The sequence below is a fragment of the Phoca vitulina genome, unplaced genomic scaffold (genome assembly GCF_004348235.1).
Source record: "Phoca vitulina isolate PV1807 unplaced genomic scaffold, GSC_HSeal_1.0 scaffold54, whole genome shotgun sequence".
Taxonomy (NCBI): Eukaryota; Metazoa; Chordata; class Mammalia; order Carnivora; family Phocidae; genus Phoca; species Phoca vitulina.
The window spans coordinates 7,513,986-7,541,752 of NW_022589757.1; the positions used below are offsets into that span (position 1 = coordinate 7,513,986).

Here is a 27,767-nt window from a genome sequence, read left to right on the forward strand (position 1 = left end):
TCTTGGCTTTAGGATGGGTGTCTTCTCCTGCATCTTCACGGGGTCTTCCCTCTCCAAGGGTGTGTCCTAATCTTTTCCTGTAAGGACACCAGCCACGCTGGATGAGGACCTACCCTGAGGACCTCATCCTAACTTAATTCTCTCTTTGAAGACCTGTCTCCGAAGAGTCTCATTCTGAGGTGCTGAGGGTTAGGACGTCAATGTATGAATCTGGGGGACACCATTTGGCCCATAAAAACGCCCCCGGACCCGGAGCCTCACCTCCAGCTGAGGGTGAGAACGGACAGGTTGCAGGGGAGGTCATGGCTCTGGACACCAGAGCGGTGGCCCGGGGCCCACCTTCCACTCCATGCCTGGCTCCTCGTGTGACCTCTGTCATGCCTGTCCCTGGGCCATGTCCTGGAGAGAGGGCAGCAGGGCAGCAGGGCACGCTGAACCCGGAGCTGGCAGCGCCACTGCCTGGCTCTCGCCACACGCCCCGCTCCCCTCATCCAGGTACAGCTGCCGCCGCCTCCTTCTGGCCCCCTCTCCTGCCTGCGCAGAGTGCAGGGCTGTGCACTGCGCCCACGGCATTTTCCAACCCCTCTGGAAAATTCTCGCGGCTTCCTGGCTGGGAGGCCTTTGCTCGTGCTGGTCCCTTGGTCTGGAACTTCACTGCTCCGCCCCAGCACCCCGGGGGAGCTTTGTTACTATGGGGCCCTTCCTCCCCAGTCACTATCCCGTTCTGGAGGCCGTGTCTACCTGGCTGGGGCGAAGGGTGAGGCCTGGCAGGACAGCGGCCAGCATGGACCAACCCACTGCCTGTCTGCCCCCCGGGGGCCGGCAGGAGGCAGCAGAGCCTCTAGGCCTCTCCCAGCCGGTGCTGAAGGGGCTGTTCTCCTCCCCACCTCCACTCTTATCTGGGGGTGGGTCCCAGATGCTTCCTCTCACACAGACAGTCACCAGTGCCTTTGCCCACAGGGGGGCAGCGCCCCATTTCCAGGCCCCTGGGTGGGGGGTAGATTCCACTGCCCCAGCTCCTGCTCTGCTCACTCTCCCCTCCTCCTGACCCGTGATTCCCTTCTTATCATCTGGACTGGCGACAACTTGAGTTTAAAAGGAACTGGGCCCCTTTAACGTTGAAACCTCCCCACGGCCAGATACAGAGTGTATTTTCAGCCTGGAGGCCTAGGTAAGGATATGAGCAGCTGTCAGCCTGGAGCCAGGCCCGCCCCTCCGTGGAGACACCCTGACCAGTGGCTGCCCTCGCTGGGGACCCACACGTGCTCTAATGATGAAGACTGTGAACGACTTCAGAGCTGATGAACATTACATTTTCTTGCCCATCCTTCCAAGTTCACTTCTCGTCTTTGTCAATTTTTTTAAAAGATTTTATTTATTTATTTATTTAGTGCGAGCCAGGGAGGGGCAGAGAGAGAGAGAGAATCTCAAACAGACTTCCCCCTGAGCATGGAGGCCGACACGGGGCTCGATCCCACAACCCTGAGACCACAACCCAAGCCGGGAAATCGAGTCGGACGCTTAACCGACTGAGCCACCCAGGCGCCCCTTGTCTTTGTCAATTTAGATTTATGTGTTTCTGTGAGTCTCATCACTGCACACAAAACACCAAATTTCTCCAGCCCTTGTTTTCTTTTTGTTCCGTACACATCTCTGCGTTAGGAACGTTGAGTACTTGTCATTTTGAATGGGAGCGTAGTGGTATATTGCCTTCATGCTCTCTATAATTTATTCCGACTGTTCTCTCAGATTTAATATTCAGATGGTTTCTAATTTTTCACCTTTATGTGAATAGCAGTGCTATAGATAATTTCATAGAAACTGCATTTTTCTTCTTTATTTCCTTAACGTCTGTTCTAAAAATAGAGCGAAGCGTTTTCAAACTCTTGCTACCCAGTGCCAGACTATTGTCCCAGGAGAGGGCAGAATTAATCAAGATGTAATGCTAACAATAATTTTTAAAGAAAGAATTTTCCCTGTAATCCTGGCAACTCTGGCTTCTTATCGTTGTGACATATTTTGCCAATCTAATGGCTGTGTGATGTTCCCTTAAAGTTAATTTGCATTTCAGTATTGACTGTCAACGTTCTGCGGCCTCCCAAATGATAACTTCAGGTCAGTATTTTCTCCCTTGGTTTTGGAAGTTTATCTGCCCCGTTGCCTTGTGGGTGCTTATTTTGCAAAGATTTCACATGCATACACATGTTGTATGATTTCCCTTAACGAGGATCTACCCCGGCAGCCTTGCCACCACTATGTCGTCTTTAGATTGAGCGATGGTTCTCAACGCTGGACGCATGTTAGAGTCACGTGGGAGAGTCTCTAAAACACAGACCTTAGCCCCGTCGGAAGTACAGGAGAGGATCTGTTGGTTTCCTCTAACAGGTAGAGGCCCCAGAGTCCCAGAGACTTGATCCAGAAACCAGAACCTCAATCTTTATCCAGTGGCAGATATCTTCAAACCAATAAATATTTGTTGCACCCCTACTATGAATTGGCCCATTCTGCTAGGAATGGGGGAAAGCCCGAGTAAAGTCTATGGTACATGCCTTCAAGCAGAGTCACGCCAGTGAGAGGGGCAGACAGTTCACTGTAGCCGGGGAGGTGCTATGGGAGAGGGCCTCGAAGGCTTCTTGGAGGAAGCAAGAAGCTGGGGCTTGGACAAAGAAGAGCTACCCAGGTGGAGGGAATAAGGGTGAAGGCTTCTGTGGTAGAGGAACAGCATGTGCAAAGACACAGAGGCATGAAAATGGGTGGTGTGCTGGGGGCATTGCAGGAACACATGGTGGGAAGGGCAGGGCGTGGAGTCAGCCTGCCAGGGCCGGGGTCCCAGGTCCACGACAGCAAGTCACATAGCCTCTCTAAGCTCCCAGTCTGCCATCCACCACATGATGATCATAATGCCTGTCTGACTGGCTGGGGATTGACCAAAGGAGATCATCTTTATTGAGCACTAGGCATTATTCTTGGCACGTAGTAAATGCTCTAGATGTATTGGCCGTTGTTAGTGAGAAGGTGTAATCTTTTAGGAAGGAGGGATGGACAGGGGCCTTAGATTCTATACTGAGAGGATTTATCATAGAGTAGGGACGATAGAGTAGGTAAGCCAAGCAAAGACATGATCAGACAGATTTTATTTTTTTAATCATTTTAATTTTTTTTAGGATTTTATTTATTTTTTTGACAGAGAGAGACACAGCGAGAGAGGGAACGCAAGCAGGGGGAGTGGGAGAGGGAGAACAGGCTTCCCGCAGAGCAGGGAGCCCGATGCGGGGTTCGATCCCAGGACCCTGGGATCATAACCTGAGCCGAAGGCAGACGCCTAACAACTGAGCCACCCAGGCGCCCCCGATCAGACAGATTTTAGACAGATTGTTTGGGCAACAGAGGGGAGAACGGACAGGAGGAAGAAGAGCAGAGGCAAAGAAATCATGTGGCCATAATCTCTTTCCCAATCAAAGGAGAGGTGAGGGGGGCCCTCAGATACAGTGACCACTGTGGGAATGAAGAGGCCAGACCAGAAATACAAATTAACCAGAAGACAGCAACTAGGCTTGGTGACCTATTGGATGTGGGAAGGCCGGGGACAGAGAGCAGAATCTGATGTTTCCTAATTCCACCACCTGCAAGTCTGCTCCTGTGCTCGGCCTGATCAACCAGATGCAGCGAACCCATCCTCTCTGAATGGGCCCGTTGTCCTGATCTTCCTGGCTCCCAGAGACTGATTCCCAGGGGTTAGGAAGACTGCAGAGGAAGAGCTTAGGGGCCCCTTGTTTCCAAAACTAGCTGGAGGCTACACCTCTCCCCAAGGAAGTGAGCTCAGCTTCCTCAGTCCCCCACTCCTGCAAAAGAAATCTCAAGCTTGGTCAATTGGAAGCTGCTCAGGACCTTCTCTGACAACCATCTCAGGCATCCGGATGTCTTGGGCTGTTGAAGCATATGGGCCAGGCACATCTCTGCCTGGGGAGGGTAGTCCATAGGAGGGAGGTGCTTTGCAGAGAGGAAATGGCTCAAACCAGATATTGCCTTGTTTGTTTTCCCTGTGAAGAAAAGAGACCATTTTACTTTCCTCTTTTATTTATTTTTTAGGGATGAGGCAGATATTTTTAATTCCTCTAGTTTCCTGCTGTCTACAGGTGTTTCCTTTGGTCTTGCTGTTAGAAAGAACAGAGCCCATGACATAATCAGCTCTGTTCCTGAGACTTCCAAAAATTCTCCCTGCTGTGACCTTTGGGCGCCACCTCAAATCCCCTCTGGGCAAGGTGAGGGGAATGCACGGCCCCTCATACCTGCGTGTGTTTTCCATCTTTCACCTGTGGTGCAGGCAGGGCTCACTCCTGAGAGCCCCTGGTGAGAGGTGCCCATGGGGGCACTGGAGAGGAGGAAGTCTCTGGTCTCCAGCAGCCCCCCGGTTTATGCATCCCTAGCTGATGTGACATTCATGACCGGGCTGCCCAGTAACTCCAGTAGAATCATTCTTTACTTCGCATTTGTAGGACAGTTCTCCCACCTCCTACAATAGCTTTGTAGAACAGCTATTGAAAAAGTAGAATGCTTCTTTATTTTTACCCCAAAAAGTTAGGCACAAACTAAAATTTTGAGGAAAACATCCTGTTTTTCACACACCAGAGAAACCTTTTGGTGACAGGAAATCCTTTTGTAAAGTGAAGAGACCATCAGTAAAGCAACATAATCTCTCTCAATTTACCTATATTACAATATACGTGAATTTATGGAGCCTCCTATCTGTCTTTTACAAGGAATGGAACAAATATTTATTGAATACTTTTATTACACAGCTTCTCTTTTAAAACCCTCACCGCCATTCTGTGAGTTGGGTATTACTGGTCCGTTGTCCTGAATAGGAGACCAACGCTCAGGATGGGTAAGGGCTCTGGTCGCTGCTGAGGGGCAGGAACAGAAGTCTAACAGGTCCCTCCCTCATCCTGTCTGCAGTTCACCCTGATCCTCCTTAGAATTCAATGAGGAGGTCATAATGCCTGTGATATTATTTAATATTAAGAGCAATGAATCAGTGACGTCAGCTCCACTACAGGGCATGTGACTGTGGGAAGGCTCTTCCATCTCCGCGGTTCCTTGTCAAAGAGGATCATAGTGTAGTAAGGTCTTCTTCACGCGGCTGTTGAGGGGATTAAGTGAGCTGAACTCATCCTTGATGTGCCTTGCACAGAGTAAGCACTCAATCAGTGTTGATTCCTGTCCTCCTTTTCCTCTCCCAAACTGATAAATACACGACTTCCCGGCGACATAGTCTATTTATCACCAAGGATGGAAATGTCTCTATGCTGAGTTGTCCAAGATCTGTAGAAAATCGGGGTGTGGGGCCTAAAGGAAATTACCTGTTTCTCCTTTCTCTTGTCTTATGATTTGTTTTTTTCTGAGTATATTCTGAGGTGGAAGAGGACGTTTTGGCTTCAGATTGATCATTTCCTTGAGCAGAGAGCAGTGTGTAATAACAAAGCAACAGCATTTAAAAAAAAAATGTATTCGGGGCTCCTGCAAATGGGATAAATTGGCCTAGATTTTACTAAACCTAGAAACAGCTTCAAGGAGCATATATTTAAACTTAATGACACAGTATCTTTTTTTTCTTTTTATTTTAATTCCAGTATAATTAACATACAGTGTTATATAATTTTCAGGTGTACAATATAGTGATTCAACACTTCCATACATCACCCAGTGCTCATCACAAGTGCGCTCCTTAATCCCCATCACCTCTTTAACACATCCCTCCACCCCCCGCCTCTGGTAACCATCAGTTTGTTCTCTATAGTTAAGAGTCTGTTTCTTGGTTTGTCTCTCTCTCTCTTTTATTCCCCTTTGCCTGTTTGTTTTGTTTCTTAAATTCCACATGCGAGTGAAATCATATGGTATTTGTCTTTCTCTGACTGATTTATTTCACTTAGCATTATAGTCTCTAGCTCCATCCATATCATTGCAAATGGCAAGATTTCATTCTTTTTATGGCTGAATAATATTCCATTGTATATATACCACATCTTCTTTATTCACTCGTCTATCAATGAACACTTGGGCTGCTTCCATAATTTGGCTATTGTAAATAATACTGCTATAAACATCGGGGTGCACGTATCCCTTTGATTTAGGATTTTTGTATCCTTTGGGTAAATACCTAGTAGTGCGATTGCTGGATCGTACATTAGTTTTAATTTTAATTTTTCAAGGAAACTCCATACTGTTTTTCACAGTGGCTGCACCAGTTTGCCTCCCCACCAATAGTGCAAGAGGGTTCCCCTTTCTCCACATCCTCGCCAACACCTGTTTTTTCTTGTATTTTTGATTTTAGCCATTCTGACAGGTGTGTGGTCATAACTCATTGTAATTTTGATTTGCATTTCCCTGATGATGAGTGATGTTGAGCATCTTTTCATGAGTCTGTTGGCCATCTGTATGTCTTCTTTGGAAAAATGTCTGTTCATGTCTTCTGCTCATTTTTAATTTGATTATTTGGGTTTTGGGTGTTGAATTTTATCAGTTTTTTATATATTTTGGATACTAACCCTTTATTGGACATGTCATTTGCAAATATCTTCTCCCATTCTACAGGTTGCCTTTTAGTTTTGTTGATTGTTTCCTTCACTGTGCAGAAGCTCTTTATTTTGATGTAGTTCCAGTAGTTTATTTTTGCTTTTATTTCCCTTGCCTGGGGAGACATATCTAGAAAGGAGTTGTTCTGGCCAGTGCCAGAGACCTTACTGCCTGTGCTCTCTTCTAGGATTTTTATGGTTTCAGGTCTCACGTTTCAGTCTTTAATCCATTTTGAGTTTATTTTTGTGTAAGATAGTGGTCCAGTTTCATTCTTTTGTATGTAGCTGTCCAGTTTTCCCAACACCAGATGTTGAAGAGATTGTCCTTTTCCCATTGCATATTCTTTCCTCCTTTGTCCAAGACTAATTGACCACATAGCTGTGGGTTTATTCCTGGGTTTTATATTCTGTTCCATTGATCTGTGTCTGTTTTTGTGCCAGTACCATGCCGTGATGCTTACTGCAGCTTCATAATATAACCTGAAGTCCGGAATTGTGATAACGACACAATATCTTTATGGAATTACTGACTTCATCTCCCTCTCCTCCTCCTCCTCCCCACTGGGCATATGTGTCCTGTCCGCTGACACTCAGGCCCTGGTTTTGATATTTGGAGAAGACTGACAACTCACTCCAGAGTTGTTTTCACATATTTATTTCCCCTGCTCAAACCATACCTTCCCAAAAGATTTGGAGAGTAGAGTTTAAAACTCTCGTTTCAGTATTTTAAACATTTTTCTTTATGTTTACCTTATTATACGTCTTGGCAACTTCCCTTCTTTCCTTTGAAACCAATCGTGGGTGGGGCGCCTGGGTGGCTCAGTTGGTTAAGTATGTCCAACTCTTGATTTTGGCTCAGGTCATGATCTTAGGGTCATGAGATCGAGCCCCACGTCGGGTTCCACGCTCAGTGCAGAGTCTGCTTGAGATTCTCTCTCCCTCTGCCCCTCTCCCCATTCACACTCTCTCCCTCTCAAATAAATGAATAAAATCATTTAAAAAAGAAAAGGAAAGAAAAGAAAACAATCATGGACAACTCTATAAATCAGTTCTAGTTTACTCATTCAAATACACATACACAATTTGACGTAACTGAAATCATAGCAAGCCTGCTGGGTTTTTACAGGCCGTGTTTTTCGTTTGATTTGCCTCCTCCAAATCAGCTTGCCTCCCCACACCCCAGCCTCCAGAAATCTCCTATAACACTTTCTGTAGGATACTTCATATTCTGTAACTATGCAAATGATTGCATATACATTATACAAACACACTCATGTAGATATACACATACACACAATATGGGGGTGGCTTGTTGAGTTGTTGCTTCATAAAACTGGGGCCATATCAGACAGACTTCCGTGCAGCTTACTGTTCTCACTTTGCAATTTTTCATGGAAGTTTGGAGGGCTCTAATTCATTCTTTTTAATGGTTTCATAATAACCCGCTATGTGAATGGACCATAAACCATTTCCCTCTTTATGTGTATTTGCTTTGTTCCCAGTAACAGGGAATCAGCCTCCACGTCCTTATATACTGGGCCTTTTATGTTTATGGAATAGATTCTCAGGAACATGGGGCTGAGTTGCAAGGTTTGTGTAATCTAATTTAATAAATGTTGCCAGATAACATTCCCAAAAGGCTGTAACAACTCACAGTCCCTCCAGCAATGTATGATGGTTCCTTTTCCCAATTCCCAAATAGCAATAGCTACTTCTCTGTCTTCCCTCCTGCCTCCCCCACCCTCCTGCCTGTCTGATAAGCATGAAGAGAAGTCTCAGTGTTAATTTAATTCATAGTTCTCTGACAACTTATAAATTTGAGCATCCTTTATGTTTCTTGGACTTTTGGGGTTTGCTTTTTTCTGTGAACCGCTTATTTATAGATACATTGTTCTTGTCATTTTGTGAGAGCACTTTATATAACAGACCCCATGTCCTCTTCATCCATGTGACACTTTTTCCAATCTATTGTTTTCTCTTTGCTTCATTTACAGTACTTTTGCCATAAAATTTTTCCTTTTTTTATAGTTAGAGGGCCTTTTTTAATAGCTTCTAGGATTTCTCTCTTGGTTAAAAAAGGGAAATACTTCATGTTAACACTCTTTTATCCTGTACTCTGCTATTATATCATATGCTTCAGCCAGCTAATCTCAGTGCCTTCAAAATGTCATGAACCCCAGAGCCAGGCGTGGGAATTTAGCAAAGCATGCTGTTATTCCAGGCTCCCCTCAGGCCACGTGTCTATTCTCTGGCTAGATCCTATCGCTGATACCAGTCTGGAATTTTTCTATCTCCAGCTCTTAGCCTCTGTCTTCTCTTCCCGCCCCTGACAGCCCCCTCCCCCATTTGCTCCTTAAATGGGATTTTTTTCCTTCCCTTGTCCCAGCTCTCTTCTATATTTTGTCCTTCTTTCTACCAGGATAGATATGGAATGTCCCTGAACTCTCCATGCCCTTGCTCCAGGGCCTCCGAGGTCACAGGGTTGGGGGGGGGGGGCCCTTCCTGCTGCCTGAGCCCTGTCGCCCACCCTTCCCTGAACATCCAACCTTGTCTCCAAAAGGATGTCTTCAGCACCGTGGGGGCTGCCCGAGTGCCTCTTTGCGGCAGGGGGTTTGCATTGTAAGAACTCAGGACAAACGTTTTTCTTTCAACTCCCTGCCGGATTTAACCCTTCAGGATAAATTCTCACTACTTTGGCTTCATGTTTACTAATAACCTGCATTTCTCGAGCACTTATTCTGTGCCAGACTCTGTGCTAAGCACTGTACCCGTGCTCTCACTTGATTCTTAGACAAGCCTGTGATGTAAATGTTGCTATCCTCACTTTCCACATGAGACCCCTGACATTTAACGAGGTTCAGTCGCCTGCCCACGGTCACATAAGGAGCAGGGTGGGTATATGCAGCAAACATGAGGTCTCCAGAGCACTGTCTATAACAACCTTCTGATCCTGTCTTACCCCGCATCCTGACCCCGTTGTCACTTCTCCTTCCTGGGGCCCCAGATGCAGCAACACTTACAGCCTGTCTTACCCCACGGGCACTTCGTCATGCCCCGCAGGGATACAACTTCTGTACCATCGTCTTCTTAACTCACTCCTTATTTACTCCACTCTGGTTTCAAATTTCCCCAGCTGGACTCAACAGAGCAGGGACCATGACTGAGTTTGTCTGTCACCACACCCTCCAACTTTGTTGATTGATTGCTTTTTTTTTAATTTCCATTATAGTTAATATACATAATGTAATATGAATATAATATTCATTTCAGGTGTACAATATAGTGATCTAATGATTCTATACATAACTCGGTGTTCATCACAATAAGTGGACTCTTAATCCCTTTCACCTATTTCACCCATCCCCCCACCCTCCCCTCCAGTGACCACCAGTTTGTTCTCTGTAGTTAAGAGTCTGTTTTTTGTTCATCTCTTTTTTTCTTTGTTCATTTGTTTTGTTTCTTAAATTCCACATATGAGTGAAATCATATGGTATTTGTCTTCCTGTCTGACTTACTTCAATTAGCATCACAGCATCTAGATCCATCCAAGTTGTTGCAAATGGCAAGATCTCATTCTTTTTTACAGCTGAATAATATTCTGCTGTGTATATATACCACATCTTCTTTATCCATTCATTTATCAACAGACACTTGCATCGCTTCCATATCTTGACTATTGTAAGTAATGCTGCTATAAACAGAGGGGTGCATGTATCTTTTCAAATTAGTGTTTTCTTTTTCTTTGGGTAACTACCCAGTAGTGAAATTACTGGATCATAGGGTAGTTCTATTTTTAATTTCTCGAGGAAACTCCATACCGTTTTCCACAGCGGCTGCACCAGTTTGCACTCCCACCAACAGTGCATGAGGCTTCCTTTTTCTCTACATCCTCGCCAGCATTTGCTGTTTCTTGTGTTTTTTATTTTAGCCATTCTGACAGGTGGGAGGTGATATCTCGCTATAGTTTTAATTTGCATTTCCTCGATGATGAGTGATGTCGAGCATCTTTTCATGTGTCTGTTGGCCATCTAATTGCTTGTTTTTCAGGAACTTCTCCAACCTTCACTAAGATGAAGTTTAGCCACGACTTCTGTGGGGATATTGAATCTTCTTAAATCCCACTTGGCTTTAAAACACGTGCAATGATGAACCTACAGAGAAGTCCTTGCTTAACTTAAATGTCTTGACTCCCAAGCAAGCTCTAACAAGGGCCAGTTCTTAGCAATATCAAGTAAAATCAGTGGAAATTAGGAACAGTAACTATTGGCCTCTAAGACACTTCCCACACTCATTTTATTTAATCTTCATAATGATGCTATGTAGCCAGTCTCCTCATTTTACAGAGGAAGAAATGAAATCTAGAGGAGATAGGTCCCTGCCAAGAGGAGCAGATCTTGGGACTAGACTCTCCTTGGGACTCTCCTTGGGATTCCTCACACTGCATCTCACCAGCTGGTGCTTGGACGTCTGACCTCATTACCAGCGCCATGCTGACCCTGAGATGGAATTGAGCACCACTTCCTCTCTGCTTTCTGTGGGCATCAAGGGGGTCCTGTGGCATTCCCAGATCCTCTGTGTGTGAAGGGGCCTGGAAGTCACTGAGAGTGGAGCCACCTCTCCTGGAAAAGCCGTAGCAATGGCCATCCTGGGCTCCCTACAGTCAGTGAGCAAGCGCGTGGGGGTGTGCTGGAATGATGGGGTTAAGTATTGCCTGAGATGGCCACAGCCCCATTGTCAAAAGAAAAACCAAATCATCCTGTGAGTCATCTGCCCAGATATCTAGGTGAGGAGCGAATTGGCCGGTGTCTAAAGAGAGCCTTCTTGTGTGCAGGCGGTGGGGACGGAAGAGGATGACAGGAGGAGGTGGGTTTATTTGTCTTGGGCCCTGTACTTGCTTCTTGGGCTGGGATCCGTGAATTTGTGTGCTCACCACTGGAAGGACCCTTCTTGGGTTTCCTGTGAGGAGCTTCTGCTCAGACCCTGGGAGCCCCCTGTAGAAATGGAGATCCCTCCTCCTTCCCATGCAGGGGGTCTGCATCACCCCCCAGGGCTTCCCTGTGGGCCCATGAATTCTTAGAGCCCTGGTTCCTGCCTCAACCCTTCCTGCTTCAGACCTGGGATGCTCTCAAGCTGGCCAAGGCGCTGAGCCTGTCCCCTTGGTGTAGGCAGACAGCAGTAAGATAACATGCTGAGGGGCGTGAAGGAAAGAAAACCAAAACCGTCGTCATTTCTTTGTATGACCTCCCCAATACATAAACTTCCCAAGAAAACCAAAGTGAGGGTTATTCTTTGCCCAACTGGGCAGCAGCACAGGAAAGAACCCGAGTTCTCCATGCACGTTGACTTTCACCCTTTACAGTTGTGCGTCTCTCAGCCTTGTACCCCAGGATCCAGTGTGTGGGTTGTTCTTTGTTCCTGGGTTCTCACCCACTCTCTCTTTAAGGGCTAAACGCTTCCTCGGCTGTTTGAGCCATGCCGTCTTGCTGCTCTTAGACTCTTCTTGCCGAAAGAATCCCCGGCCCCTGGCTTGCTAATTTGGAATGAAGGGATTATATCGCATTACCCGTTTGATTCCCGGATTGAGAGTGGGAGAGGGTTCCACTCTTGGACTCATCTTTGGGAAGAGGAGGAGAAGAGCTGTATGCAAAGCTGTTCAGGGTTACCACGGCATTTCCTTGGGATTCCTGAGCTTCCTGGCAGTGTGCTCCCATTCTGCCCGAACTCAGTGGGGCTGCCTGCCCCCATTGCCATCTACCCAAGACAGATAACCTAAGTGTTCCCCGTTCTCTTCGTAGTGGTGTTAACGTGAAAAACCAAAGAGCGAGCTAGCTCAGGGGGCCTTGGCGAGCCCCACATTTCACAGATGAGGAAACAAAAGGGCAGGGAGGGGCGGGGAGTTCACACAGCTCCCCTGACCGCTGGGTCAGTGGCCTTCCCGCCCCCAGGCTGCTCAGCTCTTGAAATAACTCATCTGGATCTCCCCTTCTGTGGGACAGAGCATGTCTTCCCAGGAACTTAACCCCTTATTCCCACTCCCTGCACCATCTGGACCCACGCATGTTCCCTGGAGAGCTGCCCAAGCCATTCACCTACAGTAGCCCCAGAGGGCATCTGCTCCCACTTGAGACACTGTCCTGCTCGGACTTGGACCTGCTGGGGCAGGCACAACCCTCGCACTCTGGCTATGGGGCTTTCCTTTTATGGCCCCTTCATGGTGCAGGGTCCTGGGAAAAAGGCAAGACCCTTCCCCACCTACAGAAGCCTGGTCCTGCCCGCATCATCCCACTTCACATCCTCGAGACACCCACGTGACCCCAGTACATGAATGGCCCTGCCGTGAGTTAGGCTGCTCGTGGCTGGAGTCCAGAATCACACTTGAGTTAGCCAGTCTGCTGTTTTGCGTGATTCAGAAAATTCCTGTTTGTAAATTCCTCTGACACTAAGATGCGGTGCCAACCCACCTGGTCTGCCAACTTGTTCTGCAGGGTGAGAGGGAAAATGACTTGGCAGCGGCAGATCTCCACCCAGCCCTTGCAACACCAACTGGCAGCCGCCTGGCGTCCCTGTAAGGAGTGCAGCGGGGCCGCGTCCCAACTAACACCGACCATGTGGCAATCAGTACCTTAGGGGACAACAATGTGAGGGAAAGCTTATCATGTGCCAGGCACTATGTGTATTATCTGCTCTGGGCTTTATAACCCAAATAATATAATATAATCAGATGAGATAAGCCTTATTTTACAAGCGGGGAAACTGAGGCTCAGCGAAGTTAAGTGTCTTGCCTAAGATCACACTTCTGGTAGGGGGAAGGGTTTGGATTTGAACCCCAACTATCTGATCAAACACTAGCTCTTAGCATCCCCATGACCCCATAGGGGCTGTTATTATCCTCATTTTACAGATGAGACTCTAAGCAGGTGAGTTGATTGCCTGAGATTCCACCACCCGTGGTGGTAAAAAATCTGGGCTTCTCAGGCCTCAAATTCTGTGCTTTCTTCACCATTCTTGCTTGCTTTATCACATTCATAAGGTAAAATTTGTACACAATAAAATTCACCTGTTTTAAGTGTACAATTTGATGTGTTGACAACTGTGTACCGTCATGTAACCACCACACACGATACAGACCACCATTGAGAGATAGAACATTTCCATCACCTCACAAGTTCCCTTGTACCCTTTGGAGTCAATCCCCTGTCCCTACCCCTGGTCCCGGGCAATCAGTGATCTGCTCTCGGTCATTATAGCTTTGCCTTTTAAAAATATCATGTATGGAATCATACTGGTAGTGTTTTGTGTCTGACTTCTTTCACTTGGCATACCGCTCTCGAGATTCATCCATGTTGTTGTGCGTATCACTGGTTCATTCCTTTTGGTTGAGTAGTACTCTATGATACAACACACAATATGTTTGTTTACCCACTCACCAGTTGATGGACATTTGGGTTGTTTCTAGATCTGGGCCATTAAGAATAAAACTGCTCTAAATATTTGCACGCAAGTTTTTATGTGGACATATGTTTTCATATCTCTTGGGCAAATACCTAAGAGTGGGATTGTTGGGTTGTTCAGTTAGTATACATTTAACTTGATGAGGAGAAACTGCCAAAATATTTTTCTAAGTGGCTATCCCATTTAGCATTCTCACCAATGGTATGAGGGTTCCAGTTGTTCTATAGCCTCCCCAACATTTGGTATTGTCTGTGGTTGCATCTTAGCCATCTTGTGGGTGTGCGGTCGTGTCTCTTTGCAGTTCCAATTTGCATTTACTTAATCACTCATGTGCTTATTAGCCACTCATATATCTTTTCTGGTGAAATGTCTGTTCAAATCCTTTGCCCATTTTTTTACTGAGTTGTTTGTCTTATTATTACTAAATTTGATGAGTACTTTTTAATCCGAATATGTGAATTGCCAAATGCTTTTCTGCTGGAGGCAGAATGGTACTGTGGTTAGGAACACAGGCTTTAGCAGAGCAGCTGCGCGTGGATGCAAAGCCTGCGTGAGTAGCCCTGTGATATTGGACCAGTTACTTGAGCTCTCTGTGTTCTCATCAGCATATTGGAGGTGATTATGAAACCCTTGTCCCAGGGATGTCATGAGAATTGAAAGAGATGATCTTAGGGCACCTGGGTGGCTCAGTGGTTAAGCATCTGCCTTTGGCTCGGGTCATGATCCCAGGGTCCTGGGATCAAGTCCCACATCGGGCTCCCTGCTGTGCGGGAAGCCTGCTTCTCTCTCTCCCACTCCCACTCCCCCTGCTTGTGTTCCCTCTCACGCTGTGTCTCTCTCTGCCAAATAAATAAAATCTTAAAAAAAAAGAAAAGAAAAAGATGATCTTAACACAGCACCTGGCATGATAAACATTCAGCAGATGAGCTGTTCTATTACTGTGGAGAAAATACGTAGCAGAAGGTTGCTATTACTAATTAAAAACCAGTTTCTAAAGAGACGTGTGAGCGATGGTAGTAGGTGCGGCTAGATCACTCAGAGTGTGGACAGCGCTGGCTACAACGGGGACCCGAGCAGCAATCCCCACCCCCCCACCACAGTCACTGCACGCAGGTGTGGATGCAGGTGGAACTGCTGTCCTGGAGTGTTCTCAGGTGGCACCTGGAGGGGACCCTCGCACTGTGAATCAGCCCCAGGCCCAACGGGAGCATCTAGAGCGACGTGCAGAGGAAAAAGAGAGGTCTGGCCATCGACAAGCCTCTGAAGGCTGAAGGCCACACTCCCTACCCTTCCCAGTCTCCCCTTTTCATGCCGAAGAGGCCAGCAGTTTTGCTCTATAAAACCCAACAGACCTTTCAAGCGAAGCCACTGCACTCAGCTAGGCAGTTTTCTTTTCTCTTCTTTGAAGGATGTGGCAAGAGGAGATAGGAGCGATCAGTAAATAATAGCTTCAAGACCCCTTTGGCCCCATCCCAGCTGAGTAGTCTTCTAGGGCAGGTAGAGCCTGGCCCACGCATGACGTGTCTTTGATGCACGGAGATTGGGGACTTCTGCCTAGAGCGGCCCAGGCAGCAAAGGCGGGGAGGACAGCTGCAGAGCCCAGACCAGGGCTGTGGATTTCAGATCCACTAGGGCAGATGTCCTTCTACTTCGACAAGGGACTCGTGCCTCCCTTTGCCTCAGTTTGCTCCTTGAGGAAATGTGTCTGAAAATATCAACAGCCAACGCAAAGATTCCACCACTCTAGATACAGAAATAGACACATTGTAAGTGTGTTTTAGGTATGTCATGTTTTAGGATAAATTGGGTTGTTAAAACTGGAGACGACAGATACCCAGGGATGGGAACCTGAAATTATGATGGATTACCTAGCTTCGAGTAGAGACTGGAGGCTCAGATTGCTAAGTATTAGACCCAGCAAGGAAGATCTCATTCTCTGCCCTCTAGTTACTATTCCAGTGACCTTGGATGAGTCAATGAGCCTTAATGAAAATATTCAAGTGTGGTAAGCCCAGAGCCAACCCTGGCTGACACTTTGTTTCCATTTTCACTTCAAGGTCCTGATCTATATTTATGGAGCTTTCACAATGTCAGCCCAGGGGTGCTGGCTAATCCTGCAGCACCCTTCATTTCTTCATTCACTCATTTACTGGCATTTATTGAGCACTTACTATGGGCCAGGCAATAGGCTGGGGGGCGGGGGGCATGAATAATACATGGTCCCCGTGCTCAGAGATTACAGCAGAAGGAGACAAGCTTACAGAACTGTGGGCACTGGATCAGCTCTCTGAGCTCCAGCCTCCTTTCATTTTCTCAAACACCTGTTCTTCTGGTTTCTTGGCCTTTGTATCAACTCTCCTTGGAATGCTCTTGGCTACTCCCTCCCTTCCACACACACCTTGCTTGCATCCCTTCTACTTCTCTCCCCCAGTCCTTTCCCTCTGTATCATTTTCTGCCCCGATGAACAATAAACTGGGGGTAAAACTAAGGATGGTTGTCGAATGCATGGCTCCCTCACTAGCTTCCGTGAGGAAAAGGCCAGTGTCCTCTGGTTCGTTGTCATATCCCAGTGCAGGGCCCGGAGCACAGGAAGAATGGAAGGATGGGTGGATGAATGAATGAGTCCTAGATGTGATAAAACAACAGGAGGGAGCAGAGGGCCCAGCACTGCGCCCTGCCCATGGTGACCTAACCCACAGAGCGTTGGAGGGTGTCCCTGTGGCGAGTCCAGCTTCAGCCTGGGGGGGGAGGACGGGAGGCCAGGGGAGCTGCTGTAACAGGAGAGACTGCGGCTGACGGGGGGCAGGCCCGGGTCCTCGGGTGACTTGTTCTAAACTTAGAAGGTATGTCTCGGCTTTCTGCTGCGGCCCGAAGGACACATGTCCCAGACCCCAGGACACACGCTGACAGTCACTGTCACTCGGGAAGCAGAAATGCCTCCCCGGGGGGGGGGTACTCGCAGTGGCTCAGGTGGCTGCTGCTAACCCGGGTGGCTCCCTGCCCCCCCCAGACTTCGAGGGGCCCTCAGTGAAATTGGCTTTACCGTGGGACTAAGCAGCGTGAGAGGGGTAGAGGGGAGGGCATTTCTGGCCTCACTTCGAGGAGCCAAGGATGGCAGGTTGATGCGTCGGCCTCGGTGGGCGAAACCCCCTAAATCACCCCTGCCGGCTCGGCAGTCACTTCTTTCATGCTCTCCCCCTTTGCCCTACAGAGAAAGGACAAAAGCGAAGAGAAGGCCCGCCGTTCAGAGGCTGCCTGACGGACAAGGCTGGGGTTGACCTGCTCCTCTGCCCCACTGTGGGAGGAGGGGCGGGGACAGGTGACAGTGTGTGGGAAGCCCAGCCTGGAGGCCACCTCCTCACCCCAGCACCCTCTCCCTCTCTTTGCAGCCTTTGCCCACCATCACCTTGTAGCAGGAGCCGAGTTTCAAACCCTTTGGCCCCCTGTCACCAGACTTTCTGTTAACCTGGCCACTGCCCCCAGAAGTTGTCGGCCCTCAACGTTTCTCAGGGCTCAGCCCCCTTCCCGTTCCTCCATATTCGCTCTTCCCAAATTCACCTCATGGCTCCCCTGGCAGATCCAGAAGCAGCAAGGAGGCTTGGCCCAGTGAAAGCATCATTCAGGGCCAGGGTCCACCTCTGTGGGCAGCGGTGGGTTGTCCATGTGCTCACTGTCCTCCTTTTATCACAATGGCAACAGCCTCCAAACTGGGCTCCCTGTCCCCAGCCCATCCATTTCTCAGCCAGAGGGAGCATCAGAATAAATCCAGTGGTTTTGCTTAAAACACTCTGATGACTTTGCATGGCCCTTAGAACAGGGCCCCGGCTTAGGGGGCCCTTCCCATTCCGGCTGCTCGTCTCATCCCTCACGCCTCAAGCCCTGCACCAGGCTTAGGGACCTCTTGTGCTTCCTGAGCCGCCCCTGGCCTCACAGCCTTCACACATCCTGCTCTCCCCGGGGGGAGAGGGACCAGCTGTGCTCATCCTTCAAGCTTGGCCAGGTGGGTGCTTCTTCCTGGAAGCCTTCCCAGATGCCTCTGGCCAGGCTGCTGCCCAGGCTGTCTTTTCACCCTGGCCTTCTCCAATCACAGCATCCTCAACTCAATGTCACCTCTCCCCCCTTCTCCTCCTCTTTCCCCCCCCCCCCCCCCAGGGAGGTGTCCTGTGACCACAAGCACCAAAGCCCCGCCCAGCGCCCCCTCAGGACATTAGCACCACTCCCATACTCTGCATTCACTCGCTCATTTGTTCACTGCCGGTCCCTCCACCAAATGTGGGTCCCAGTGAGAGCAGGCACCTTGTCTTCACAACTACGTGCCCACAGCTCGGAGCGCACAGAGGGGGGCTGCTCAGCAAGCCTTGGCCGGCTCGCTGTAGTCTTTCCCCGACGTAGCAAACTGTAGCTGAAACAGTGGAAGTCTATCACCTTGCAGGCCAGCAGTCACAAGTTTGACGTGGGTCTCATTGCACTAAAATCAAGTTGTTGGCAGGGCTGTGTTGCTTCTGGAGGCTCTAGGGGAAAAACTGCTTCCTCGCGATTTCCCAGCTCTGAGGCTGCCTGCCTGTCTCGGCTGTGGCCCCCCTTCCATCTTCAGGACCAGCGGGGATGGATTGGGCCCTCCCCACAGCCTCACTCGCTCAGACGCTCAGCCCCCTTCCACCCCACTCTGCCACATCTAGGAAGCCACCTGACTGCACTGGGACCACCCAGCTCATTCAGGACGATCTCCTTATTTTAAGGGCAGCTGATTAGCAACCTAATTTCATCTGCTACCTTCATTCTCCTTTGCCATGGAACCTATCATATTCACGGGTTTCAGGGATTAGCATGCGGACGTCTTTGCGGGCCATTATTCTGCCTACCATGCAGATCTATTACACTTTAAATATGTTTTAACTGTCCCTGTTTCCCAGTAGCGCATAAACTCTGGGGGCAGGCAGCCCCCATCGTGGCCATTTCTGTCTCCTCCACCCAGTGTGCATTCACCATCATGTCTGTAAAGCCTCACAACTATCCCATGAGGAAGGGGAGGCGGGCATTATTCCCACTGTACAGATGAGGAGGTCAAGGCTTCAAGAGCCCATGTGAGTTGACCAAAGTCACACAAGGAAAGGGGCAGATCCAAGACTATGCTCAGGACCTACCCAGTGGCCTTACCAGCCAGCCTCCGAGCGCTCCCTGCATGAGGTGGTAGCAAGCAATAATCATAATCAGGAGAAGGAGAAGAAAAGGAGGAGAGGAGGAAGAAGATGATGATGGAAACACACTTTCCTTCTCAACAGCCCCGCCTTCAAAGAGCAGCGGCAAATCCCTTTTGTCGCCCAAGGACTGCAGAATGGGTGGAAATACATGCTAGTGTACCATCTGCTTCCAGAGGGATCCCCTTATACGACAAAGCCTGTAGCTCTCCACCGTGTGTTATTAGCTCACCATCGCCTGGGGACTAAAGTCCACACTCCGGAGCACCTCCGGAGCACCGTGGCTTTCTTGCACACGTCCCGGGAGGTAAGGGTCGAGCACAGAGGACGCTCACAGCAGGTGTTGGCTCTGAGGGCCCCTGTCATCTCGTGTCTTCCTCATTACAACACAGCGAGACAGGGATTATCAACCTGATATCACAGGTAACGAAACTGAGACTCAGAGGCATAAGGTTTGCCCAAGGTCACCCATACGGCTGAGACATAAGTGCTAGCGCCCGGATTAAAACCTGGATCTGCCTCCCCCTGGACAGGCCACGTCTTTCTCTTTCTCTTCCTCTCTTTCATCCCCTTTCCACTTAGACCATATTGAACCAATTGAAGTTTCCCAAAGACATATTCATCTTCCACGCTTTGACACTTTGCACCTGCCAGTCCGCTCCTGTGCCTGGTATGACCTCCTCCCTCTCCCCCCACTCCTTCCTTCCCTCCTGCCAAGCTCTTATTTACCCTTCAAGGTTGCTTAAGCATCACTTCCTCCATGAAGTTTTCCCTGATTCACTCACAAAACCTAAGTGCCCCTTCTCCTAAGCTTCCACGGCAATGACATGCATTTCCCAATTACAGCCACGGTCTTTCTGCATTATGGTGATTTTTATTATTCTGTCTTTCAGCTCCTTGAGCTCCAGGACCATGAACTTTCAACTTTATATCCCCACACTTAGCTAGTGTTGGGCACATGAAAGATGCTCAGTAGATATTCACTGAGTGAGTAAAGAAGTGAACGACCATGAATTGAGTGCCTCCTAAGTATCAGGCCCTTCCCTGGGTGCTTGACCATCAAACTCATTCTGTCCTCCTCACACACTTATGAGGCTGCATAATCAGCCCGTCCAGCAGCAAGCTGGAAGAGCCTCCTTAGATGGGTCTGCAGCTGTAAGGCGTGCTGGGAGCCTGGCAAAGCCCAAACCTGGGGATAGAGGATGCTAAACACGACGGGAGGGAAGTCAGGAACATAGAAACAGAGCTGGTTTCTCTCCATTGGCCTCTCCACTCCCAAACCAACAAGTTCTATTGAGAGAGAATTTACATACCATACAATTTTTTTTATCCACTTAAAGGGTAAAATTCGATGGTTTTTTTTATATTCACAGAATTGTGCGACCATCACTATGGTCAATTTTATAACATTTTTGTCACCTCACCAAAAAAGATACCCCATACGCCTTAGCACTACCCCACCTCCTTGTCTTCCCTTCCCCTCCAGCCCTACACAACCACAACTCTCTGTAGTAATCTATGACAGAGTAATCTACTACTGCTGGGAATCTACTCTCTGTCTCCACAGATTTGTTTATTCTGGACGTTTCGTATAAATGGAATCATGCGATATGTGATCTTCTGTGACTGGCTTCTTTCACTGAGCAATCATCATGTCTTCAAGGTTCATCCACACTGTAGCATGATCAATACTTCATTCCTTCTCATGGCCAAGTGATAGTCCAATACATGGGTATGCCACAGTTGCCTATGCATTCATCAGTGAGTGGCCGTGGACTTGATATTTTGATCCAACTCTTTTGATTTGACACAGAGCTTTGGACAGCTGGGATGTTTATGTATTCATGACCTATGTCATGACCCTAAGAAGCACAAAATTAAACTTAGCTTTGCTTATTGTTTTAATCGCTCATTACGGTGCACATCAGTTTCTCAGGGATGGTTTGAACACTCAGTGATGGAGTGTCTGTTGAGTCTGCCTTGGTAATAAGATAGCCAACTAAAATGGCGGAGTCGAGATGGCCCCACCTGAGCAACAGATTCCTGAGTGCAGGAAACAGCAGGGAGCACATCTCAGCCAGCTGGAGCTCCCCCTGAGGCTTCGGTGACCCAAAGGGAATGGGAGAGCGAGAGTAGGCACCAGCCCCATAGCGAGCATTTGGTAATAGCTAACAATTCTGGAACGCTGACTTCATGCCACACCCCGTTCTAAGCATTTTACATGCATGAGCTCATTAAATCCTTCCAATGACCATATATCACAGGTGCTACCATTATCATCCCCATTTTACAGATAGAAACGAGGCACCGTGCTCACTTGAGCAGCATATATACTAAAAGGGGAGCCTGGGTGGCTCAGTCGGTTGTCTGCCTTTGGTTTGGGTCACCATCCCAGGGTCCTGGGTTTGAGCTCAGCGGGGAGCCTGCTTCTCCCTCTCTCTCTTCCCCTCCCTCTCCCCCTCCCCCTGCTCATTCTCTCTCTCTCTCTCTTTCTCTCGGTCTCTCTCTCTCAGATAAATGAATACAATCTTTAAAAAAAGAAAAAAAAACTGAGGCACAAAAAATTTAGGTACCTTGTCCAAGGCCACAGAACTAGTAAATGCAGAGGCAGGATTTGAACCCAGGCAGTCTGGCTCCGAGCCTGAGCTCCGTGCTCTACTGTCCCACGCAGAGCATGAGAACATCGCCAGCTGTGCACTCCTCCTGCGATAGACAGGGCTCATTCTGAATCTTGTGGGGACTCTGGGGATTCTAGCCACTTCCTGGTGTCCCTGGGAGAATGATGGCACAGCCTCCAGGAAACAGGGCACGTGTTGCAGATTGGGTTGGAACAAAGGCTGATGGATGTTAAGAATTCTGTTTACAGATGAAGAAACTGGGGGTCAGCAAGACCCACATCCAAGACTAGAGCCCAGACTCAAAATAAATGTGTTTTCCTTATGCTTGTCCAATAGGTAATGGGTTTGATAGAGACATTTAACAGATCTTATCTCCCAAATTACATCTATAAGGTCCTATCACTATAATGGCACTCGGGATGAACATCTCTATCCCCCTTCTCTGTTGTCCCTGCTGTGACCTGGGAAGGCACCTGGACCCTAACCCAGCCCGTGCCACCACCACTAACCCAGCTGACCGCTCCTGGATGACCCGCCATGCACCCGAGGCTGTGGGCTACACTGATTCTAAGACCACTAACGTATCATAGTGTGTCCCACCAACCGACCGAGGGCTGCTAAATTCTGTCCACGCTGCTGGGCTGCAACCACATCCCGGGAGGAAGTGGGAAGCCCTAAAGGTCCTCAGGAGGGACACGCTCCCCGGGGCAGGGGTCTGTGAGTCCTCCATGTGAGCACAGTCCTTTACCTGGGTTTCCCCTGGGAGAGAATCTCAGAGGCCAAGGACCTGCTATTTTCAGATCCTTAAAGCCTCCAAATGGGCAGGTAGGGGATATTTGGGACTTTTGGGGGCTTACATGAAATATTTGATCAGCATTCACATAAACCGTTGCTATTCCTCTGCCTCATCTTGTTGCTGTTTTTCCCCTTCTTCACCTCCTCTCCATTCCCACCTCCTCCAAAAAGGGCCGTTACCCTCTAAGGGCCACCACGGTGATCCCAGTACCTGTTGCGGTGTCTACAGATGTTCAAGAAATGGTGAAGAAGGGTCTCAGCAGCACGGGGGGTGGACGCGATGCTTTTTCTGTGCGGTGACATCCCAGGATTCTCACCATCTGTCACCTGAGCCACAGTGCTCTTCCGGCCCCCACGGGATATCCCATCTGCAGCCTGCAGGAAAATGTCTGCCAGGCCCGCATTGCGGCCACAGGAGAGCCAGCTCGGTGCCCGGAGTTCAGCCTGTGGACCCTCTCTTTTCCTTATTCTGTGCATCCTCTGATTTCATCTCGTCCTGTGACTGCGAATACCAGCCCTAACGAGTGACTTTCCAAGTTCTGGGTCCAGCCTGGACACCTCCTCTGAGCCCTGGACTTGGTTACGTTCGCGTCCCTCTACTGCATCTCCTCCTGGATGTCTACAGACATTTTGAACTTCCACGACCAAGAAAGAACTGTTCATCCCCCGTCTACCCTCACTCACATCTCTCTCCCCAAGCCAGGAAAAAAGAGCCCTGCATCCCGTTGTCCAAATCAAACTTCCAGGAGTCGTCCTTGGCTGCTCCCTTCCTTGTTCCCCAGACCCAGTGCATCAGTAATTCCTCACTGTCGTGCCCCCAGATACCCCATTTTGACCCCTGCCTGCTGCAAGCCTGGCCACTCCACTGTTAGCACTCAGCTGGACCGCCTACAGAAGCTTCTTCCTAGTCTCTCTGCTCCCTACTCCCATCCGTCCTCCACAGAGAGCCTCTTGTGTGTGACCTAGCTCACACCCCTCCTTGAAACCCTCCGAAAGGCGTGCTGTGCCCTCAGAATAAACTACAAATTGCTTCCCACAATGTGGCCCCCCAGGCTCCCTCTCACCCTTACGCACCGTGTCTCCCTCAGCCTTTGTTTCTGTCTGTGTTTTCTGCTCAGGAGAGTTTTCCTCCCATCTTTTCCCCAGCTGGGATTTAACTCAGATGATCCCTCCTCGTAAATGTCTTCCCCCACCCCCAGAGATAAAATGCCCTATTTTATCTCTTCCTTAGCATTGAACGAGTCCTCTTATTTACCTGTGTATATGTCCCCCCCCCGGAAGAGCAACCCCTTAAGTGTGAGGACTCTGTCTTGTTTACCGTGATACCCCAGGGCCTAGAACAGTAGATGTTTATTGATGACAGAATATATTAATGACTGAGTAAGCTAACCCTTCCAGGAAAGGTCTAGAGTTCCTTAGCATGTTGGTCTGGAAAGAGCTGGAGCTTTGGTATCTAGACAAGTCTGGTGCTGGCACTTCCTGACTTGAATAGCAAGTCACTCAGCAACTTGGGATGGTTTCCTCTCCGGGAAGAAGTGTTTTGAGAGTTACTGCAAGTGTACCAAGTGCTATAAAGACTGTGCTTCCCACAAAGCAGGTGCTCTAAGAATGTAGGTAGGTCAAATGGGCCTTCCTGGTTCCCGGTCCAGTGCCGTTTGCATCATCCCAGGATGGTAATGGCTGAACGTTGGGTGAATTGAAGAGTCAGGGATAAGGTAGGAGTGTAAAGGAAAACTCTGGAACAATTGTGGCATCCCAGAGAGACAGTCTGTTGATCCTTTCGAAGTGACAGTTTAAGTATGGTCATGTTGGAAGGGTGTGAATCCCTTAAAGGACTGTGTTAAGATCCGTCGTCGTTCTAAAAGAGCAAAGAAGCAAACATACTCCATACTTTCAAGGCTCCGGTTGTCTGGCCTGTTTCTGGTGAGCAAAGAGAACCTTCCTACGAGCCGAGAGCAGGGGTTCCTCAGCCCCCAAGCTGGTCCTCTCATTGCTTCTCCTTCCAAGCTGTAGATGGAGAGGCCTCCCTTGGTGCCTTTTTTCCCTAATCCAGGGCCCAGACAGCGTCAGATATAGACGTTGGACCAAGGAGGAGGATGGAGAACCCGGGGCAGAGTCAGGGAGGTAGGTAGAGCCCACGATTCAGGCCTGTACACAAAGGTTCCACTATGTGGATGATCAGCAGCATGCAGATTGTATTTACTCAACATGGCAACAGCTCGGGGGAAGTTCCATGCTGTCCAGACACAGGGACTCCTCAGTTCTCAGAAGAAAGTCCCATAGAAATGGAAAGTAAACACCAGAGGTGATTTTTTTCTGGCCTCGGCAAAGTCAGACAGGAACCACACGAGTGGTTTCCAAGCTGGCTGGCAGGGCCAGGCTGGATCCGTGGCAGGGAGGGCTTGGTGAGCAAGATCTGGGCCCAGGAGAATGGAGTGGAGACCCACAGTCTGGAAAGACGAGTGTCAGCTAAAGCGAGGCACAAAGGGAGTTGAGTCCAGAAAACAGATTGAAGACATAGAGATTAGCCCAAGAAGACAGGACGCACTGAGGTCTCAGCAGTGACTCAGACCCAGGCTGGAGGCAGGCCGGGGAGAACCTGTGACTGGCATGGTCCCAAGGGGTAAGTTGGGGTGTCAGCGACTCTGGGAACAGGTACAGCCCTGCCCCTGCGAGCTAAGTTGGATGTGGGGGTAGGGGGAAGAAAGCGCCCTTCGACAAGGACTTTCTACGCTCTGGGCTCTGTGTTAAATGCTTTATGGGCATCTTGGGGACAGAGGAAGAACACTTAATCCCAGGGAGGCTGTGGGGTCCCAGGAAAGTCTGGGGCTAGGAAGGGACCCTGAAGTCTTTCTCAGTCCAGGTGAGACGGTGGTCTTACCAAACCAGCCTCAGGGCCGGGAGAAAAACCTAGAGGAGTCGCTCGCTAACCTGGAGCCGAGGCGGGGTGCCTTTGAAGCGCTAGAGGAGGTCAGCAGCCGTACCTGCCAGAATCGCAAGGCAGAAACCCAGGCGGAGCCTCAAGCAGCCCGAGGCGTTGGCTTCTGTCCAGCTCCAAGGCCACGCTTCTCCCGTTGTACCGGTGCAACCCAGTGGCTAATAATAGTTTCACTTCTTACACAGCACTTCACAGTTTTCAAAGCACCTTCACAAATTATACTATCTAACTGATACCAATTGCTGGATTAGCAGGTGTTGGAGTAAAGCGTCTCATAGATTACTGTTTGGCTTCTACTGTGTGACTCTGGCTAAGTTACTTGCCCTCTCTGGGCTTCAGTGTGGCAGCTGGGAGAAGGCAGTTTTCTACAACACAGAATAAGAGTCTGGAGAGGGGCTGGTGGTGAATGGATTTGCCAGGCTTCAACAAGCTCTGGAGTTCTTCGACATTCTAAAGAAGAGCCATTCACTGGGCTCCAGGAAAACAAACTCAGATGTCTTATAATCTTTCCTTCAACCCAGCTTTTAAGCCCTAAATGCTTCCAGTTCTATCACTTCTGAGCCCCTTGCCAGGCCCTGTTTCGAGACGAGGAAGTTAGGGAGGAGTTTTTGATTCCTGTACAGCTCTATTTTTATCTGGAATGTATCTTCCTGCACACCAGTGATTGGTGCCTTCGAAGCGGAGGTAAAGTACACTGTCAGCAGGACCCGAGCAATAAATAGCAACGGACAGAGAGACTGATCTGCTTTGTGGGCAGGAAGTTAGACAGATGGACAAACCAATCGGCCAAGAGTGGCTCCATTAGAGGCTCTGTGCTAAAGCCTCTCCATAGGATCCAAAGGACACGATGTTTGCCTGTGACCACCCCTATCATGGCAGGTGTGGGAGGCAGACAGGTGTGAGCCCCGGGAGCTCTGCCCAGTGGGGCACGACTTGGGGGGGGCGCTCAGGCTCCCCAGCTTTTCCCCAGCTTTATGGGGAACACTGGCTCCCTGAATGGAGGTGAATCCTTCCACATCTGTATGCGAAGTCAGCACTGGGTGTTTAGGCTGGAACGGGCTTGACCTTGAATTATAGCAGGAAACAGTAAAGACGAACTGGTCTTTCCTCCAGAACAGCCTGTTCTCGGATCTGAAGGTCTGTGTTCCAGCCGCTCCTTCCCATCTCTAAACAAAGCCTTCTTCACAGAGCTCGGCTCCGTTTACTTCACTTCACAACAAGAGGTTAGTGGGGCTTGGGGCTTGCCTTGCCCCTGCTCCAACCAGCCAGGGTCTAGCATGACTGATGACATTTACTTTGGAGGGAGCACCCAAATAAGAAAGGTTGGAGACACCTTCTAGCACAAAAAGGAGGGCCTAGGAAGCCTGCGTGCACGTGCGTGTGGCGCCCAGGGGTGCAGGCCTGCAGCCGGAGGGGGGCATGCCTTGTCTTTGTGGGCCACGAGCCCCGTGCAGAGACCCCGGTGGGCTTTCTCGGGCCTGCTGCTGCCCAAATCCCAGTTTCAGGCTAGACGTGGGGAGGGGAAGTGGTAGGGGGCGTTTGCAGCTGTGTAAGAAATGCCGTCATCGTGGTCCCCAAAACAAGAGCCTAATGTCTCTAGGACAGGACATTTAAAAAATACTGAAACCAGGTGGTTATGTAGGCCACATGCCACACGTCAGAAGTGGGGTGCCGTTTACAGCGCTCGCTGACTCACCGAGTGTGTCTCGGTGACAAGTGGCACGTGGGCGCGATCAGTGTCCAGGGTGCGTCTTGGTCGCGTCAGGGAGCCTGGAGGCACCTGGAGGGAGGGACCGGTGACCTGCGCCCGTGGCAGAGCAGGGGCCACGCATGCTTGTAGCCAACTTGGAGAAACCTGACTTGCAGGTAGTTCCTTCAGCAAAAAGGAGCAGAAGGGGAAAGGGCTGAGCTTCTCTCGGGGAGGACGCTGTGGAGAGCAGGAATGCATCACGCGAGGACCTAATGTGAATCAGCACAAGGGCTCTTGCAAGGAGCCCGCCGCTGGCAGTAACAACAAGCCTTCCAAAGCTCTTCACAGTGTGCCCCGCCTGGCCCCGGCACTTCAGATAGTGAATCATTCAATCCACGGAAAGGTACAGAAAGGTGAAGCCATTAGCCCCGGTCACTGAGCTAGTAAGAGATGCAGCAACCCAGGGGTTGGATCCAGGAGGTCCGGCTTTCATCTGCATGCTA

General features: G+C 49.3%; 1 protein-coding gene across 1 annotated transcript in view; it reads left to right on the plus strand.

The window, feature by feature from the left end:
* Positions 1-27,767, plus strand: part of RCSD1 (RCSD domain containing 1) — a 64,105-nt gene that overhangs the window by 16,251 nt on the left and 20,087 nt on the right. The window lies entirely within an intron of this gene.